Here is a 16,526-nt window from a genome sequence, read left to right as displayed (position 1 = left end):
TTGATTTTGCGAAATTTCACATGTGTGTATAAATGAGGGGTGTGAACCAATTGAAAGGGAGAGTTCCAGGGCCACTGGGCACAGCTGCATACTGCTCACCTGTCTTGACTGCAACCCCCTCTACCTCCCCATCCTGTCAGATCTAGGAGGGAAGCACTGATCCACATTCTATCCTTTACAGGACAGGCCTTCTCTCCAGTGGATCCACATTATGGAACGTTGTGGCTTTCTTACTAACTGAGGGCTTGCCTCGCTCCATTGCTGCTGGCCTTTGGGCTTCTTAAGAAGGCATTTTCTTGGGGCTGCCATCTCTCTCTCTCTCTCTCTCTATCTATCTATCTATCATCTATCTATCTATCTATCTATCTATCTATCTATCTATCTATCTACAATACCGAAACATTTCTAGCCACTGTAAAAATATATACATGTAATGACACAGTCCTCACTTGCAAGCTTACACTTACTGCAGAAATTGGGAAAGCAGACCGGGAGAAACCATGAAATCAGGCAGGCACTAATACCACATCGGTTAAACATGACAAAAATATTTTTTTATTAAATCTAACAATGATTCTAAATTGCTTTATCTATTATGCTTTCTGGGAAAAATAGTGGTCTGCTGGCTGTCACTATAATCTTTTACTGTACTCAGAAAAATGTGGCTAAAAGTTACCTAAAATAAATGCATTACAGGTATGTAGTCGGGCGACAAATCAGGAAAGCAGATTTTTGGGTCCAACATGTTAAGGCAACATGCTTTGAGAGGTATGCTGTTGTGGGAATTGCCGTTAAACTTTTAAAGTTTCATATCCACACACAGCAATAAAGTTCACTGGATGACCTTGAGTAGTCCTTCTGTCACAGTCTAACCTACCTTATAGGGTTGTTGTGGAAATGAAACGAGGTGGGGGAAAGAACAAGCTATTCCATGTAAAGCTCCCCAGAGCAGTGGTTTTCAAACTTTTTTCTCTGGGCCACACTTTGAGAATAAAAATTTGCTTGCACCGCACCAAATTTTTAGGTGATAAGAAATGCATTGGAAAACAGAAACAACTATTAGCAGCACTTGATTTCATGGAATCATAGAATCTTAGAGCTGGAAGGGACCCAGGGGTCATCTAGTCCAACTCCCTCTCAGCTAAAGCCAGACCAACTGCTGAATTATCTGCTCTAGGACCTTCCCTGGTATCAATGTCAAACACACCAATCGCTAGTTACCTGGGTCTTCTCCCCCCCTTTGAAGATGGAGACAACATTTGCCCGCCTCCAGTCTGCAGGGACCTCACCTGTTCTCCAAGAATTCCCAAAGGTCATAGACAAAGGCCCTGAAATTACAAATATTCCCTCCCCACTTGCCATCCTCTCCTGCCACACCAGTGTGATGTGTCACACCCTTTGAGAACCACTGCCTTGGAGGAACGGTGAGATAAAAGATCCCCATAGCAAGGCAATATGTGGGTTACTGGTTAATAGCATGTACTGCATCTTCAGTAAAGCAGCAACAAGCTTTGTTTACTGATATCACAGGTAACAAACCCATTTCCAGAGATCAGTGATGGCATGGTCTGCTAGGTGCATTGCTGAGCAAGGTACAGCTTCACTGGAGATTCAACACTAAGCCCTTTGCCTCGTAACATCATGTGGAAATGGTCACATATGCCAGCTACAAAGTATGCTTCTGATGTACAAAATGCCTTTGTGTACACAAGATGAAGGGTCTTTCACAACAGCACATTTATATTATGGATGACGAATAAGGAATAAATAATAATTCACAGTCACTTGCAGATTTAGATCTGGCACCGAATGCTTTTGATGAGGGATGGGGAAATTGTGGTCCTCCAGAAATTGTGGCCCAGAACCCTCATCAATCCTGACTACTGGCCATGGGAGCTGAGGGCAGCTGATGGGAGGCAGAGTCTGAGGCCTCATCCACACTTACCTTTTGCCCCACGCTTTCTAGGCACAGGTCTGTGCTTTGCTGGTCAGGATCCGAGCACTTTTTTGGGAGGGGAGGCCACAGTTTCCCCCAGGAAAACCCGTTCTTTGGCACTAAATTCTGTTTGGCAATTAGGGTTTTCTGCAGGTTACCATTTGCCATTTGCTCCAATTCAGTGGTTTTCACATGAAAAGCAGTGAGGCCAAAAGAAAAAAAAAGTGCTCAGACCTGTGCCTAGAAATGTGGCAAAAAAGCAAGTCTGGGTGAGCCCTGACAACCTTTGAAGGCTCCTGAATTCCTCATCCCTGCTCTAGTGAAAAGATCAATAATGGAAGGGAAACTTCCTAACAGCTTGTCTGTCTCTGCTGGTACTCCTTTGCTCTGTGCTCTGTGGATAGTTTAATCTGGAAAAGGTTCCCTGGAGGAAAGTTTGAAAACCACAGCATTATTTGATTGTGAACTTGATTGTGAGTTTCAAAGGGAACCCAAAGTTTTGTCAAAGTGCAGTTTGAAAAGCACTAGTTTACTGCAGGCACGTCCAACAGGTAGATCGTGATCTACTGGTAGATCACTGGACACCTGCAGTAGATCACTGGCTCCCCTAAAAAAATAAATCAACATTTTTGCCCTGCACCTTAAAAAAACCTGAACCCCCCAAAAGGGGGTAGATCACTGCCAGTTTTCAGTTTTTAACTCTGTGAGTAGATCGCAGTCCCTTGGGAGTTGGCCACCCCTGGTTTACTGCATGCCCTCAGACACAACTCTAAATTTTAAATTATCTTTGAGCCTCTCACACTGTTTTTATATCAACAGCTGGGTGTTTAAAATGTGGGAGACAAACCTCAGGAAAGGTATTTGTAATACATATATGCATTCTGGCCAGTATGGGTTTCACACTCAGGTTACAAACACAATTAAATCAAGAGCCACTTTAAGTCTCTTCTGTGAAAATGCTCATAATGGGTACCAGAAGATTTCTCTCAATTTTTAGGCTTACAAGAGCCATCACACTAATCCATGCCTTTTATTCGGGATTAATTAATCCATTGTGTTTTCTTAACACCACAGACAAGAATAACCATTCCACTCTTTAAATGTTATTGGGAAGACTAAAAGAAAGCCATTCTTTTAACTCCTAATAAAGAAAAAAAAATGTTTGTTACTTAAAGTTTGTATTATCACAGAGCATTCTGATGATGAGTGGCTATCCTCCTCAATGTTTCAATCACCGTTTCGCACATTCAGGGTGATTAATGACTGGCAGAAGAGTAGACATTTTCCCTCCTCTCCTGAATAAAGTTTCAAAAAGATGGAGTGGTAATTCAAGCTCAGTTACGTGTTGCCAGAATACAGCAGTTTATGTGTTAAGTTATGCAAGTTTAACTTGCATTTTTACTTGCCTTGGGCTCATAGAGGCGGAAATAAATAATCAGTAAAATTGCAAAAAAATAAATAAAATAGAAGTAATTAGCACTAAAAAGTTGAACTTTCATGAGGATCTTAAAACAACAACAACCTCTTTCCCCCTCCAGATTGCTGCAGAAAGGTGGAGAACAGAATTCAAGACTGGAAAAATGAAAAACTGAGAAAACCAAAACTGACAGAACCAACATGCAGCTTCATGCATATATAAAAGAGTGGGGTGGAAAAGCAAAAAAGAGCAGTGTGTGTATGTTTCAGGCTTCCATTGCACACAAATAGTGTAAGATAGCCAGCTGACCTGCACTGGCTTCATCTCTACTTTCCAGCTGCGCTCATAACACACAAACACGCACACATCTCCGCCCACCTTCTCCAAGGCCTTCCCCAAGCCAACTGGCAAACACCAACAGACCCAAGCACACAAATAAACAAACATGCCCTGGGCACAGAGTGGGCTCTGTAAGCTGCCCCATGCAAACGCCAGGGGAAGAAGAGGAGGAGGGGCCCTGAATGGAACTATCAGGGCCCACATTAGCCCTGAAAACACATGAGCTTGGCATCCATTGCTATGGCTGCCAAGCCTTGGCTTGGAAATCAGACAGACTATGGTGCTCTCTCCTCTACAGAGATCAAAGCAGAGGAGCTTCCCATACAGGGAAGAGTGAGGGTGGCTGGGCTGTTTTGAAAGAACTGGCTGAGGCAGCATTTTTCTTATTACGAAGTCCTTTCTACTACTTCCAGCCTTCTCCTTGCGCCGGGGCCTCAGATGTCAATACGTTAAAGCAAGGGTAGTTAATCTCTGGCCTTCCAGATGTTGTTGAACAGCAGCTCCTATCCCGCCCCCAACCACTGGCCATGCTGGCTGGGGTGGGTGGGAGTTGTAGTCCAACATTGGAAGCAGCAAAGGTTAGTTCCCCCCACCTTAAGGAATACAGGAGCAGTTAATGGACAAGCAGCCTATACTGTGGTAAAATCACAGCTTTCCTGTCCTTATTAAAATATATTTCCTTTCTACAGATAGATGCAGAACAAAAAACTTGCAGCAATCCTGGTCAAGCCCCATAAATTAAAAGTGTCCAATATCCTAATGCAGAGGGTGGCTATCCTGGTGCCCCACCACCAAGATGTTCTGCACTCTAGCTCCTATCAACCCCGGCCAGCATGGGCACATGGCCAGAGATGATGGAAGTTGTAGTCTAGCAACATCTGGAAGGTGATGGTTCGCCACCTGTGTCCTCAGGCCTCAAATGATAACCCATTCCCTAATGAAAAGATCAAATGCAGACTAGCCAGCTCTTCCCAATTCCCTTTCTTGTTTTGTAACTCTTCCTTCCATGCCTTTTCCAAGATTGTAGATTCTCCCCCAGTAAGATGAGAATCCTGCCCTAATCCTTTTCATTTGTGTATGTTTGCTTACAAGTATGAACGTTTAAAAATGTCTTTTTGAGGTTGAAATAAGACCAAACACTCACTTCGTACTCTAGTCCATGGGCAGTCAATGTGGTGGCTTCCAGGTATTGTTGGGAGTACCATTCCCAGCATCCTTTACCACTGGCCTTGGTGGCTGGGACTGGCAAGTCGAACAACATCTGGAAACCGCCACATTGGCTAACCCTACTCATCAGGCCCCTGTTGCTGCTGGAAAGAGCGGAGGGACTCTAAGGCCTTCATCAGCTTCTCCATGGCTGCCATGTGTGCAGGGAGGGCGACTCTGCCTGTGACCATTTGCTGGCCAGCCGGCCAGCCTCCCTCACCTGCTTTCAGGGAGATCAGCCCTGCAAGAGCCGCTTGAACCGTGTGGCCGGGCGTTCAGAGCAAAGAGAGCCAGAGGAGGCTAGAGGAGGATGGCACACTCAGTCCGCCACGACACACCGGCCACTTCTTAAGAGCCTTTTTAACTCGCCAGATGGCAGACTTTCATCACCTCAGTGAATTCAAGTGTTTATTCAAATGTAATGTTTTATCCAATGTAATGCGCCCCCTAATTTTCACGACATAATTTGGCCAAAAAAGTTGTGCATTACATTTGAGTAAATAAGGTAACCTAATGGGCTTCCTCACCTTGTGGATCGTAAAAGCACACTGTAGACTTGTGTGGACCTGCTCCCTCCCTACTTACACATTCTTTATTTCTGTCCAAAGACCCACAAAAACATTTTCTAAAGCAAAATAAAACAGAAATGCAGGGAAAGGGTTCCAAGGCGGTCGCTATGTTTCATCCAGAGCATGTAGGTTTCCGTTTGCTAATACTTCCAAGAGGAACTTAGCTATGGCCAGGGTAGTATCATTTGACATATATCTAATGAGGTACTTAAGGTGGAAGGTTTCGGATTTTCCAGTTAAGTTTAACAATAGGGGTTTAATTAATTGATCCCTTGCTTGTTTGAACTATTACTCACAGTGCAGTAGGATCTGCTTCATAAAGTCGACACCCTGAGAGCATAAGCAGAGCCTATTCTGATAGTCTGCCATTTAGTACTTCTGATGGAATTACATTTGGTCTAGCTTTGGTGAATAATTGGCGATAGTTAGGTACAGACAGATTCATGAAATAAAATGGCCATAGTGGATTCCAAATGCAAACGGTCCACAGGTTACATAGGATCTAGAGCGAAGACCACTGTGTGGAATATCATAACCTCTGCCTCAGGGATTTAAGGGCAGTATCATAGCCCAGATGATGTAAAAAGGATGGTGAAAGACCAACTGAGGAAACTTTTCGGGCCATAGTTTTCAACCATGAGCTGATAGACTCTTCATAGGTTAGATGTAAAAGTAACTCCTTCTCCAGGCCAAATACCGAGATCATGAGCCAGTATTTCAAGGCAGCCCACCGCACTTTGGTGGAGAGTGGGCATTCACCTGTTTCCAACAATAGAATTGAGTTAGAGACACAATCTGGGACCTGAAGTAGGGACCAAAGGAACTTAGCTTAGAACCCATCTAACTTAGAAAATTAGACCATTGTACCAGTGCTGGTTTGATGTGATGTGATCATCTGCATTGATGTGATCAATGCTGGCTTGATGTGAGGTCTGGCAGCCATGTTAGTCTGGACCTGGAATGCAGGCAAACTTTCCCAGCCAAGCCAAACTATTCTGACTTTGCCTTCACAGAGCTGCCCATGAGGCTACATGTTTACTCTCAGGACGTATCTACAATATCTCCCTTTTTTCAGTCATAAACACAATTTGATTCTCAGGTCACACTATAATATTTACATACCAGTTAGTCACCCAAAAGGAACTCCTCTCTTAAGGTGGTCCATAGTAAAGTATAGGTAGCAATCTAACATTGAAAACGAAAACAAACCAAAGCTAAAAAGCCACAAAACACCTCACTGTAAGTGGAAGTAACACATATTGCAAAAACTATCAAATAAGGGATCACAACACAACAGAGATGGCCAACGGCACTCTGAGGCAGAAAACCCATTCCCTACTTTCATGGTGGGAAATATATATATAAATATAAAACTGGCCCTCTTCTGCCCTTTAATGATACTGCTCATTCAGCTTAATGCCTGCAATGAAAACTTCAAGTTGCGTACTGCTCTGAAAAATCCATCTGAAAACCGAGAAAAAGCTGAGCTACTCCAAGTCTACAATTTTGCAGAAAGTTACCTTTCTAGCAGAAGTGCCTGGCGTGCTCTGGTCCATGGGGTCACGAAGAGTCGGACACGACTAAACAACAACAACAACAACCTTTCTAGCAGATACTGTGTGCTCTAGGGAAAATGTGGAAAAGTGGACAATTTTTCAATTAAGACCCTTTCTGAATAGTCAGTACAAGAAAGGTACCCTCACCTGCACTGACGTCTCTGAGCAATGCTCCTCAAAGTCGCTTTCTAGTCCTTGAGCATACAAAGATCCAGCTTGGATGTAACACTAAATTAAAGCATGGCATGGCATGAATGAGCAAAAGTGTGGTTCCCAGAGCAAAGATCAACGCTGCTGCTTTCCTCCCCAGGTCCTTCTCCTGCTGCCGCTGCCACTGCCACTGCTGCACTGTCCATGCCTAAGGCATGGTTTAGTTATGTCTGAACCTAGACTTGCAGTTTGTTTCACTACAGGCAAACGAGGAGGTTTGTTCTTGGTTTACCACTACCAAGTACATTCAGAGAAGTGTGAGATCTGGTAGGTAGCTAAATTCCAATTTGTCTACTAATCTGAGATTAGATAATTTACCAGAAAGAACCCCTGTACCTGTACCTATTTTGCCTTTGGGGGGCTGATTTTAAGAGAAATTTGTTAACATGCATCTTCATGTAGAATAATATACAGTGTTACCTTGGTTCTCAAACTTAATCCGTTCCGGGAGTCCGTTCGACTGTGGCTTCTGATTGGCTGCAGGAGCTACCTGCACTCAAGCGGAAGCCACGTCAGACGTTCGGCTTCTGAAAAACATTTGCAAACTGGAACACTCACTTCTGGGTTTGCGGTGTTCAGGAGCCTATTTGTTTGACAACTAAGCCATTCGGGAACCAAGGTACCGCTATACTAGTTCAGAATCTGAAAAACGTGTAATAGGAATTGATGATAAACTCATCTCTAGAATATACAAACTGTTATTGGAGTGGGGGACCAAAGATGAGATAGCAAAGGTGACAATGACTAGATGAGCAATAGATACTGGTTATAATATATAAATGTCTGCCTGGGAGAAATTATGTGGGGAAACTATGAATTTCTCAAACAAAATTAAAAAATTCCATCCAGTAGCACACGAAAGCTCGTAACAATAACAAACTTACTTGGTCTCTAAGGTGCTACCGGAAGGAATTTTTTTATTTTGTTTCGACTACGGCAGACCAACACAGCTATCTACCTGTAACCATGAATTTCTCAGCCTGTTATCAAGAAAAAATTACAAAATATGGTGTACAGGTGGTACTTGACACCCAACAAACTGGTAAAAAATTATTAAAAAGGGTCCACGTTATGCTGGAAGTGTCAAAAGGTAGAAGGCACTCTGATGCATATGTGGTGGTCATGCAAATATGCTAGGGAGACCTGGGAAATGATTCATATAGAATTTTAAAAGATCATTTTCCAAAAGACCTGAGGCCTTCCTACTAGGGATAATAAGTGATGATATTCCAAAGAAGGCACTCAACCTCTTATATGCAACAGCTGCGGCTACTATAGTTTAGGTGAAAAAATGTCAAAAAAAAGAAATACCAACAAAAGAAATATGGCAAAATAAATTGATAGATATATAGAATTATAAGAAACAAAGGTAAAACACAGATAAGAAAGGAGTGAAAGTCTTTTGGAGTATAGCTCGAGAGATATAATACTCAATTTAACCTGCAAGTAGGAGTAGCCATATGAGCTGCAGTTAGTATTACCGGTAAATAAAGGAAACACATGAGATAAAATAGGGTGGTACAACAGAATATGCAGCAGAATAAGGGTTGCATAGAATGCCATGGAGAGATGGACCGGGAAGTCCTAAGGGAAGTGATATGTGATGGGCAATGTATGATGTATATAAGAAATTTGTGGGAAATGCATATTTTTTTTGTACACACACACACACACACACACACACACACACACTTCCTTCCAACCTTCATCTCTCAGTAACTTCCTACCCAAATAGTAAATAGTGCTAAATATTTTTGAGTTGCAGCCCTTCAAATTGAACCAAGGTCCATTTAAATGAGATGTAAGAATGTTTAATAGATATTTGGGGCGTGGGGGTGGGTTATTTTTAAAGGTAGCAGTTATGATCAATTTATTCACACACATACACTTGCATCAAAAGCCAGTGCAAGTCAGGCCATTGTATAATCAACAACTAGGGTATAGGGCAGACATTCTGCAATGTTTAATCGGATGGGGGGGATTGTTTAGTTGAAAAAAAATAGTTGGTGGGTGACAAGACGGCAATCTTTGGTGCAAGAACAGTGGTACAGTGGTACCTCGGGTTACATACGCTTCAGGTTACATACGCTTCAGGTTACAGACTCTGCTAACCCAGAAATAGTGCTTCAGGTTAAGAACTTTGCTTCAGGATGAGAACAGAAATCATGCTCCAGTGGCGCGGTGGCAGCAGGAGGCCCCATTAGCTACAGTGGTGCTTCAGGTTAAGAACAGTTTCAGGTTAAGTACGAACCTCCAGAACGAATTAAGTACTTAACCTGAGGTACCACTGTACTTTAAGTGCTCCCAATTATCCCTGTTTTCATCTGGAAAACATTGGGTGGTATGTGAAAAGCCAAGGGATGATAACAGGAGTGGCAAAACCTGTGATCCTAAAGCATGGGTGTAGCCAGGATTTTTTTTGGGGGGGGGGCAGAACCTCATATTTGTATTGATTTGTAATTATTTTGATGGATTTAGGGAGGCATAAAGATATAGGCATAGCCAAGGCCGTCCTGCACCAGCCCTAGCCCTAGCCAGTATAGCTAAGGGTCAGGGGAGCTGAAGTCCAACAACCTCTGGAAGGGCACAGGTTCCTCATCCCTGGCCTAGAAAATTAAAATTCAGAGATGGGTGTGCATGTGTGCTTTTAATCCATCTTCCGCAGGCGGCACACCCCTCCAGCAAAGATGGAAGAAGCCTGCACTTTTCATAAAAGTCCCTGAATCACTTATTCAGCAAGCTAAGCCTTTGGGGCTGAATTCTTTCCTTTCTGACAACTCACTTGGGAAACTGGCTTCAAGGAGAGAGGGCACCTGGAAGTCAACTCAGAGGCTGGGTAGCAGAGCTCCCTAGGTGGAGTGATCCTGCAGCGTTTCTGTCCCATGGAATAATCAGTTTAGGCCCTGAATCTGGGAAGCTGCCCGGGGCCTGTGAATTTTTCAGCCTCACCCCAAAGGACGCTGCCTGCCTAGTGTAGCAGCCGGCCGAGAGCGATGGTTCCCAGATAACACCCAAAGTTGCCTGTCACCCTCCCACTTGCTTCCCCAGCCCTCAGCCCTGGGAATGCTGGCTGGGTGTGCCAACCCCCCAAGATGGGAGCTCAGAATGTGGGTTCATGACCCAAGAGCCAGTGTGGTGTAGTGATTAGAGCATGGGTAGGCACACTGGAAGGCCGGACGCGGCCCAATCGCCTTCTCAATCCGGCCCGCGGATGGTCCAGGAATCAGCGTGTTTTCACATGAGTAGAATGTGCCCTTTTATTTAAAATGCATCTTTGGGTTATTTGTGGGGCATAGGAAGTCGTTCATTTTTTTTTTTTCAAAATATAGTCCGGCCCCCCACAAGGACTTAGGGACAGTGGACCGGCCCCCTGCTGAAAAAGTTTGCTGACCCCTGGATTAGAGTGCTGGACTACGACCTGGGAGACCAGGGTTCAAAATCCCACTTGACCATGAAGCTCGCTGAGTGACTTCAGGCAGGGCATCGGCTCTCAGCCTAACCTACCTCACAGGGTTGTTGTGGGGATTCAATGAGGAGTTTCTTGGAGAAAAAAGTGGGAATATGAATGCAACAAACAAACAAACAAACAAACAAACAAACACTTTCCACTCAGCCTCAGGCTGAAGAGGTGGGCAAGCGCATCTTCACAGACAGTGTGGCTAAAATGCATCAGCGAAGAACGCATGAAAGGGCAACAGGGTAGGAAGCTACACATAGAGGCTAAAAGGTCTATATAGTGCCAGGAAGACTTTGAAGACAGAACCATTAAGTGGTGCAGGAGAACAGAGATAGGGGGAAACTGTAGGAACATATGGCTGGATTGTCAGAGGAACAACCTAAAGTCCTTCACTGGATAGCTGAACATTATTCATGTCTGTAGCAACATCAATGCATACAACACTTTATGTAGTTTAACTATAACAAACACCAGCCGCTACATTTCAACAGTGGAGAAGACAGCGAAGGAAGAGGAAACATTTACAAGGGACAAACTGACCCCTGTCAGATGGGAACTAAAGGCTGGCACACCATCAATCTAAAAATCTGATGCTAACTCCTACACAGACTAAACAGACTCCAAACTGATGCAGGCTTCCATGTACAGTGTTTAAAATTTTTTCCAGCTTGGATAGATGGATTTAAAATAATAGTAAAAATAACAAGAACAACAACTTTTATGTTAAATTTTACAGTGAGAAGTCCTATAATCTACCTATTGGGAACATTCCTGTTGCACAGTATTTCAGTAATAAGTTGTGGTCTCCTCAGTGGTTAGATATATCCTGTGATGGTCTGCAGTAACCAAGCCTAACAGAAGAAACAGGAGACAGCTGCTGAATATGCAGATGCCTACAATGTACAAAAGATTAGTGTTGTCCAGTTTTCAAAAGGTCAACCCATAGTTCTTTATGGTTACCTCTGCTAACAAATGTTAGCAACCTTTACAATACTAACAACTGCAAGGGCAGAAGACGTCTATTTACGTGTTACAGAGCAACTTTCCAATCCAGACTTCTGAGAAGTCACGGGTTCATCCATACACTTTTCATGTCAGTTTCCCATGCTGCATAGATGGGAAAGCTGTTGCTGGACTCCAGGTCTCAACTCCGCCAACCAGTGTGGCCAATGGTCATAAATCATGCAAGTTGTAGTCCAACAATATCCGGAAGGCCACCAATTCCCCATCGCTGCCCTACTGTGAAAGATCGGGGAGGGGGGAGCTTCCAGAAAGGTCCCATCATGCAGCACACTGGCAGCAGAACTTTGCTTTTCCAGAACCTGCCTGAGATGGTGATACAACAAACAGAATCTGAAATATGCTAAAGTCTTGTTGCTTCTTTCCCAAACAAGTGGAACTATGAGCAAAATGTTTTACCACGCCTTGATTACAATTTGGTAGAGCCACCAGGGTTCACATAAAGCTGCTGTGAGCTGACGCTTGGCCATGCCTGCGCCGTCTGAAGCACAGATTTGGAGCGTGAAGCATCAACAGCTAACTCGTCCTACTCCTCAGTCCTCGGCCAGATGTTCGCCCACAGCCTTCACCAAACAATTTGCAAGCAGCAAACTCACTCTGATCTCAGCTTTCTCTCCTTGTGTGTCCAAACCTTGCAGCCAGCATCTCTGTTACAAAACGCTGAGTGGATTTTTCCAGGAGGCAAGAAACTTCCACAAGACCTCTTCCCCACTCCCGCCCCCCACTTTTCCCCTTCAGTGCTCAGAAGAGCCCCATCCCTTTCACACTCCCTCCTCCATCCATCACCCAAGGCAGATTGTTGTTAATCTGAGCTGCAAAGTCAAGAGGCATCCCCAGCAACCGAATCTCCTTTAGCAGTTCAACAAGTCCACACAGGTCATTCCAGCTGCCGATTTCAGCAGACAAGGGAAATGGATTCTTAATTATTTTTCCAAGCTTGTCACGGAGGGCTTTGTTTCTCTTCTTTTCTCTGTTGTGTCACAGAATGTTAGAGATGAGTCACGCTCGGGGGTTCCTTTTTTCCTTTTTTGCTGAAGGGGGTGGGCAGGAGGGAGGATCTGGATTCCTCCAAACTGCTATTCTGAAGAGAATAATGGACTGGCTCCACAAAACTGGGGTAACCAAGGTTTCCCCATTCATTAAGGGCACATCTGCACTCCACATTTAAACCAGTTTAGACATCATGGCTTCCTTCAGAGTGACCTGGAGGTTGTGAGGATTGTTTGGTGACTAACCCAAACCCTTTCACCAAAAGACAATTCTCTTCGGTCAGGAGGTGTGAAGGGAAAACATGGTTGAAACCAGGTTAAATCTTACAAATGCCATTCAGTCCAGAATAGGCTACAAGTTTAACATGGGATAGAAAGTGTACAAGAAGTAAATTTTAACATGTAGATATATTCCTGGCAAATGTGGGTTTATGTTACCATAAAACAGTGTTTTTCAACCAGTGTGCCGTGACCCCTTGGGGTGTCTTGAATGATAGTCAGGGGTGCTGCAGGCAACCCTGGCCTCTGTCCCTCACTCCTTCCCTCCCTCCTCTGATGCCCTCTTGTGCCTCTGCCTCCCTGGCTGCAAGCTCCCCAGGCGGATGGTGCCTCTGGGGCTGGCCAGGGGGGTGCTGGGTGCCAGGAGCTGAGGTGGCCTTGGAGTAAGCTAGCAAGTGGGCGAGGGAGCCCATCCAACCTGCTGGGAGTAGACAGAGAAGTGGGAGTCCAGGCAGGTGGGGGGCAGCTCAGAGACAAGGGCTGGGCTGCTGCCCAGAGAACTCCCAAGGAGACGGGTGGAGGGAGGAGGCTGAGGGAACACTCTACAAGGGAGGGTGTTCGAAAAGGGCTGAGGGGCTGCCGGCTCTGCAGACAAGGGGGGACATAACTGGGCTCCTGAGCCCCACAGGGGAGCCACAGAAAGAATATAGTTGGTCGAGGGAGTCGTGGGCTCAAAAAGTTTAAAATCTCTGCCATAAAACCATATGCTATGTTACCAGATCCAGAATGTTTGACGGATTTTAAGTGTCACTTGTGGAAATGGCTAAAAGATGTAATATTTGGGACCTTTTGTCAATCTATTAAATGTTATGTACTCCTGTATCATTTCTCAAAGCTGTGGCCTAAAAGCATTACAAAAGGATGCCAATGATACCAAATGCCACACAACAAGAGAGCTGCCTTGATTTACTCCAGCTGGTGGGGAAATCCACCCTGATGTTAATAATTTAATTTAAACAACTGCAGCAAGCCCCCTCAAAGCCTTTGAAGTTTGCCTGCCTGCTTGAGAAAAAGTTTTAACAGAAGTGCCACCATCGCTCTTATACACACATGGAGCCCCCAGATACTCCCAAGTGCCTGATCCTGCAACCTCCACTTAACCACTGAGGTGTGAAAAGTAAATACAATTACAATGAAGAAACCCAGAGAAAGGGCTCCATTTGGGCGATGGGCATAATCTCTTCCTAACAATTTGTCATATTTGCAAAGTTGATTCTGCCTCAAATTTTAATTGGATCTGAACCAGTTCCAGGAATTTGGATGAAGATAATGGATAACTGCTGTTGGCTTGTTGGGCCAAAATATGTCAGAAAAGGTGAGATATTGGGGGGGCAGACGGAGAGCCAACTTACAATTATTGTTTTCATTTGGTTGGTAAGGAATGAGAAGAATCCACAATTCCTTTAACCAACTGCGCGAAAGTTGCAAGTTAGGAAGTTGCTGCATAGCTCTCCTCAAACGGGAACACTTTTGAAGATGAGATTTCACACAAGCTCCTTCCCTGCAAATAACCCTTCTAAAGTTCTTTTGAGGGTGATTAACAATTCCTGCCACTGTGCACTCTATCGATTCAGAAAAAATAAAATCTCTACTGCTTCTCTTCCCCACCCCCCCATCATTTCTTTTTTTCTTTGTCACAAACGCTGCGACCATTTGGAAGGCAAAGTCTGCACGCAATGTCAAAAATTTCGTAAGGGGGAATGAGGATTTTTACTTTAAAAAAAACAAAAAACAGTTTCAAGTTGGAGACAGGGGAGAGAAAAAAAGAGCATACCTTTCAAAGACCGGGGCGGTATTGTTAGAGAGTCATTAGAAATCCGGAGGTCCTTGTCTTCTTTATTACGAAGGATTCCACTTCCCAAATCTGGACCTGGTTCCGAAATCTCAACTTTCCTGTAGTCTTTTCTTCCCAAAAGAGCAACATCCAGCGGGGTAGAGGAGGGAGAACGCCTTTCAAAAAGCACAAAAAACCCAGCAGTAGAGATCGCTGTAGCCTTTCACCAAATTCCCCAAATTTTCCACATCTTGATTTCACTTCTTTCGCCTTTCTTTGGTTTGTTTTACAATTTCTTTTTTTTAAAAAAAAAAATAATGCCCCCAATAACAAGAGTAGGCTTTCAAGCTGCTCCAAAGTGCGACGTGGGGCGCTGCTCTCCCTGCGCGCGCGCGCACAGAACGCAGCAGCAGCAGCAGCAGCACGCGTTATAAATATTCGCCTCTCCGGACTGCAGCCCGGGACCACCTTGAAGCAGGAAGTTTTGATTTTCTTTCAAAACTTTCCCGATGCTTTCTTGAGCTTTTGCACATGGAGCCAATCAGCCGCTGCGTCGGCGCTGCTGTCTCGGGGAAGGAGGGCTTTGCTCGGGACCACGCAGACTTGTCAGGAGGGGATGGGGAGGGAAGAAAGAGCCCCCCCCCCCCGCGCGCGCGCGCCCCCGCGCCACCCACTCCACTCCACGCCTCTCCTGCTCGGCAAAGCTTTTGGGTGGTTTCCCCCTCCTCCCGCCCCTCCTTTTTCAAGTTTTAGAGTTGTTGGCTTTTTTCCTCCTCTTCTTGTTTTTTTCCAAATGGGATCTTTAGCAACAGGAGGAGGGTAAGCTGAGCCCTGTGTGAGGTTTCAGACGGAGCCCCTCGCGAGCGCAGTTCTCACAGCATGCTGCCTACGGGGCCGAAGCGGCGTGGAAAACCCGGCATGGAGTTTCAGAGTATTATTATTAATTATTATTATTATTATTATTTGGGGGGGGTGCGCACACCGCCCGCGCATCTGGGCACACGCCGGGACACGCGAGAGGGCGCAAAGAGGCTGGTCCTATTCCCATCCCTAAGCTAAGGTGGCAATGCAGACGCAACTGAAAGACACGGGTTAGTAGCCCTCGCCCACCCGCACTCTGGGCGGCCTCCGGAGCTCGCCGTCCAGGAGAAACGGCCTGGGGAGGCCGTGGGGGCTGGGGGGGGAGAGGGGCAGAGTGACCCCAAGTGTGCTAAGGGCCACGGGCGTAGCCAAAGGCCCCCTCCCTAAATCAAGTAAACCAATAAAAAATAATTAACCAACCGAGGTTAAGAAAACCTGGCTCTGCCCAGGCTGAGGCTGCCCAGCCAGGAGCAGACCAAGGCAGTTCAGAAGCTGACTGGATCTTGCTTCAGTACCAGGGACAGGTCGGGGGGGGGGGGTAAACCGATTTGGGGGTGCAGGGCTGGCCATGTGGCACACAGAGCTCTCCCCACCCCCCGCAAGAGGAGGGAGCAGCCAAGCCAATGGGGCTGCCACTACTGCTTTCCTCTGACCCCCATCTGCCGCACTCTGGCCCTGCACCTATGTCTCCTTGTCCAGTTCAGGAGGGGCTGTGGGGGCGCGAAATCAGTGTCTGGGGCCAATAATGGCCTGGATGAGGGCTAACCAACTGAAGCATATCTCCCCCCCCCCCCCAAGATAGAATGCCCAGGTGGGTGGTGGACTGTTATACATAGGCAGTGATTGACCCATTTTGGACAGGGTTGCACCCCCCCCCCAAGGATCAGGTTCATAGTCTGGGGGTGCTGTTCAA

At 45.4% G+C, this 16,526-nt stretch overlaps 1 protein-coding gene across 3 annotated transcripts in view; it reads right to left on the bottom strand.

Moving 5' to 3' along the window:
- The window catches only part of GLI1 (GLI family zinc finger 1), a 112,913-nt gene extending 97,502 nt beyond the window's left edge, over positions 1-15,411 (bottom strand). For 2 of the 3 annotated variants that reach the window (XM_081851680.1, XM_081851682.1), the window contains exon 1: positions 14,753-15,411. The gene's annotated coding sequence lies outside the window, so the exon portion shown is untranslated. The remainder of the gene's footprint in view (positions 1-14,752) is intronic. The other variant, XM_081851681.1, reaches the window with a different exon arrangement.
- Positions 15,412-16,526: the final 1,115 nt, after the last annotated feature.

This window comes from Podarcis erhardii (assembly GCF_964252035.2).
Source record: "Podarcis erhardii genome assembly, chromosome: 2".
Taxonomy (NCBI): domain Eukaryota; kingdom Metazoa; phylum Chordata; class Lepidosauria; order Squamata; family Lacertidae; genus Podarcis; species Podarcis erhardii.
The sequence above is the reverse complement of the archived record's forward strand: the minus strand, read 5'-3'. Positions and strand labels throughout refer to the sequence as shown.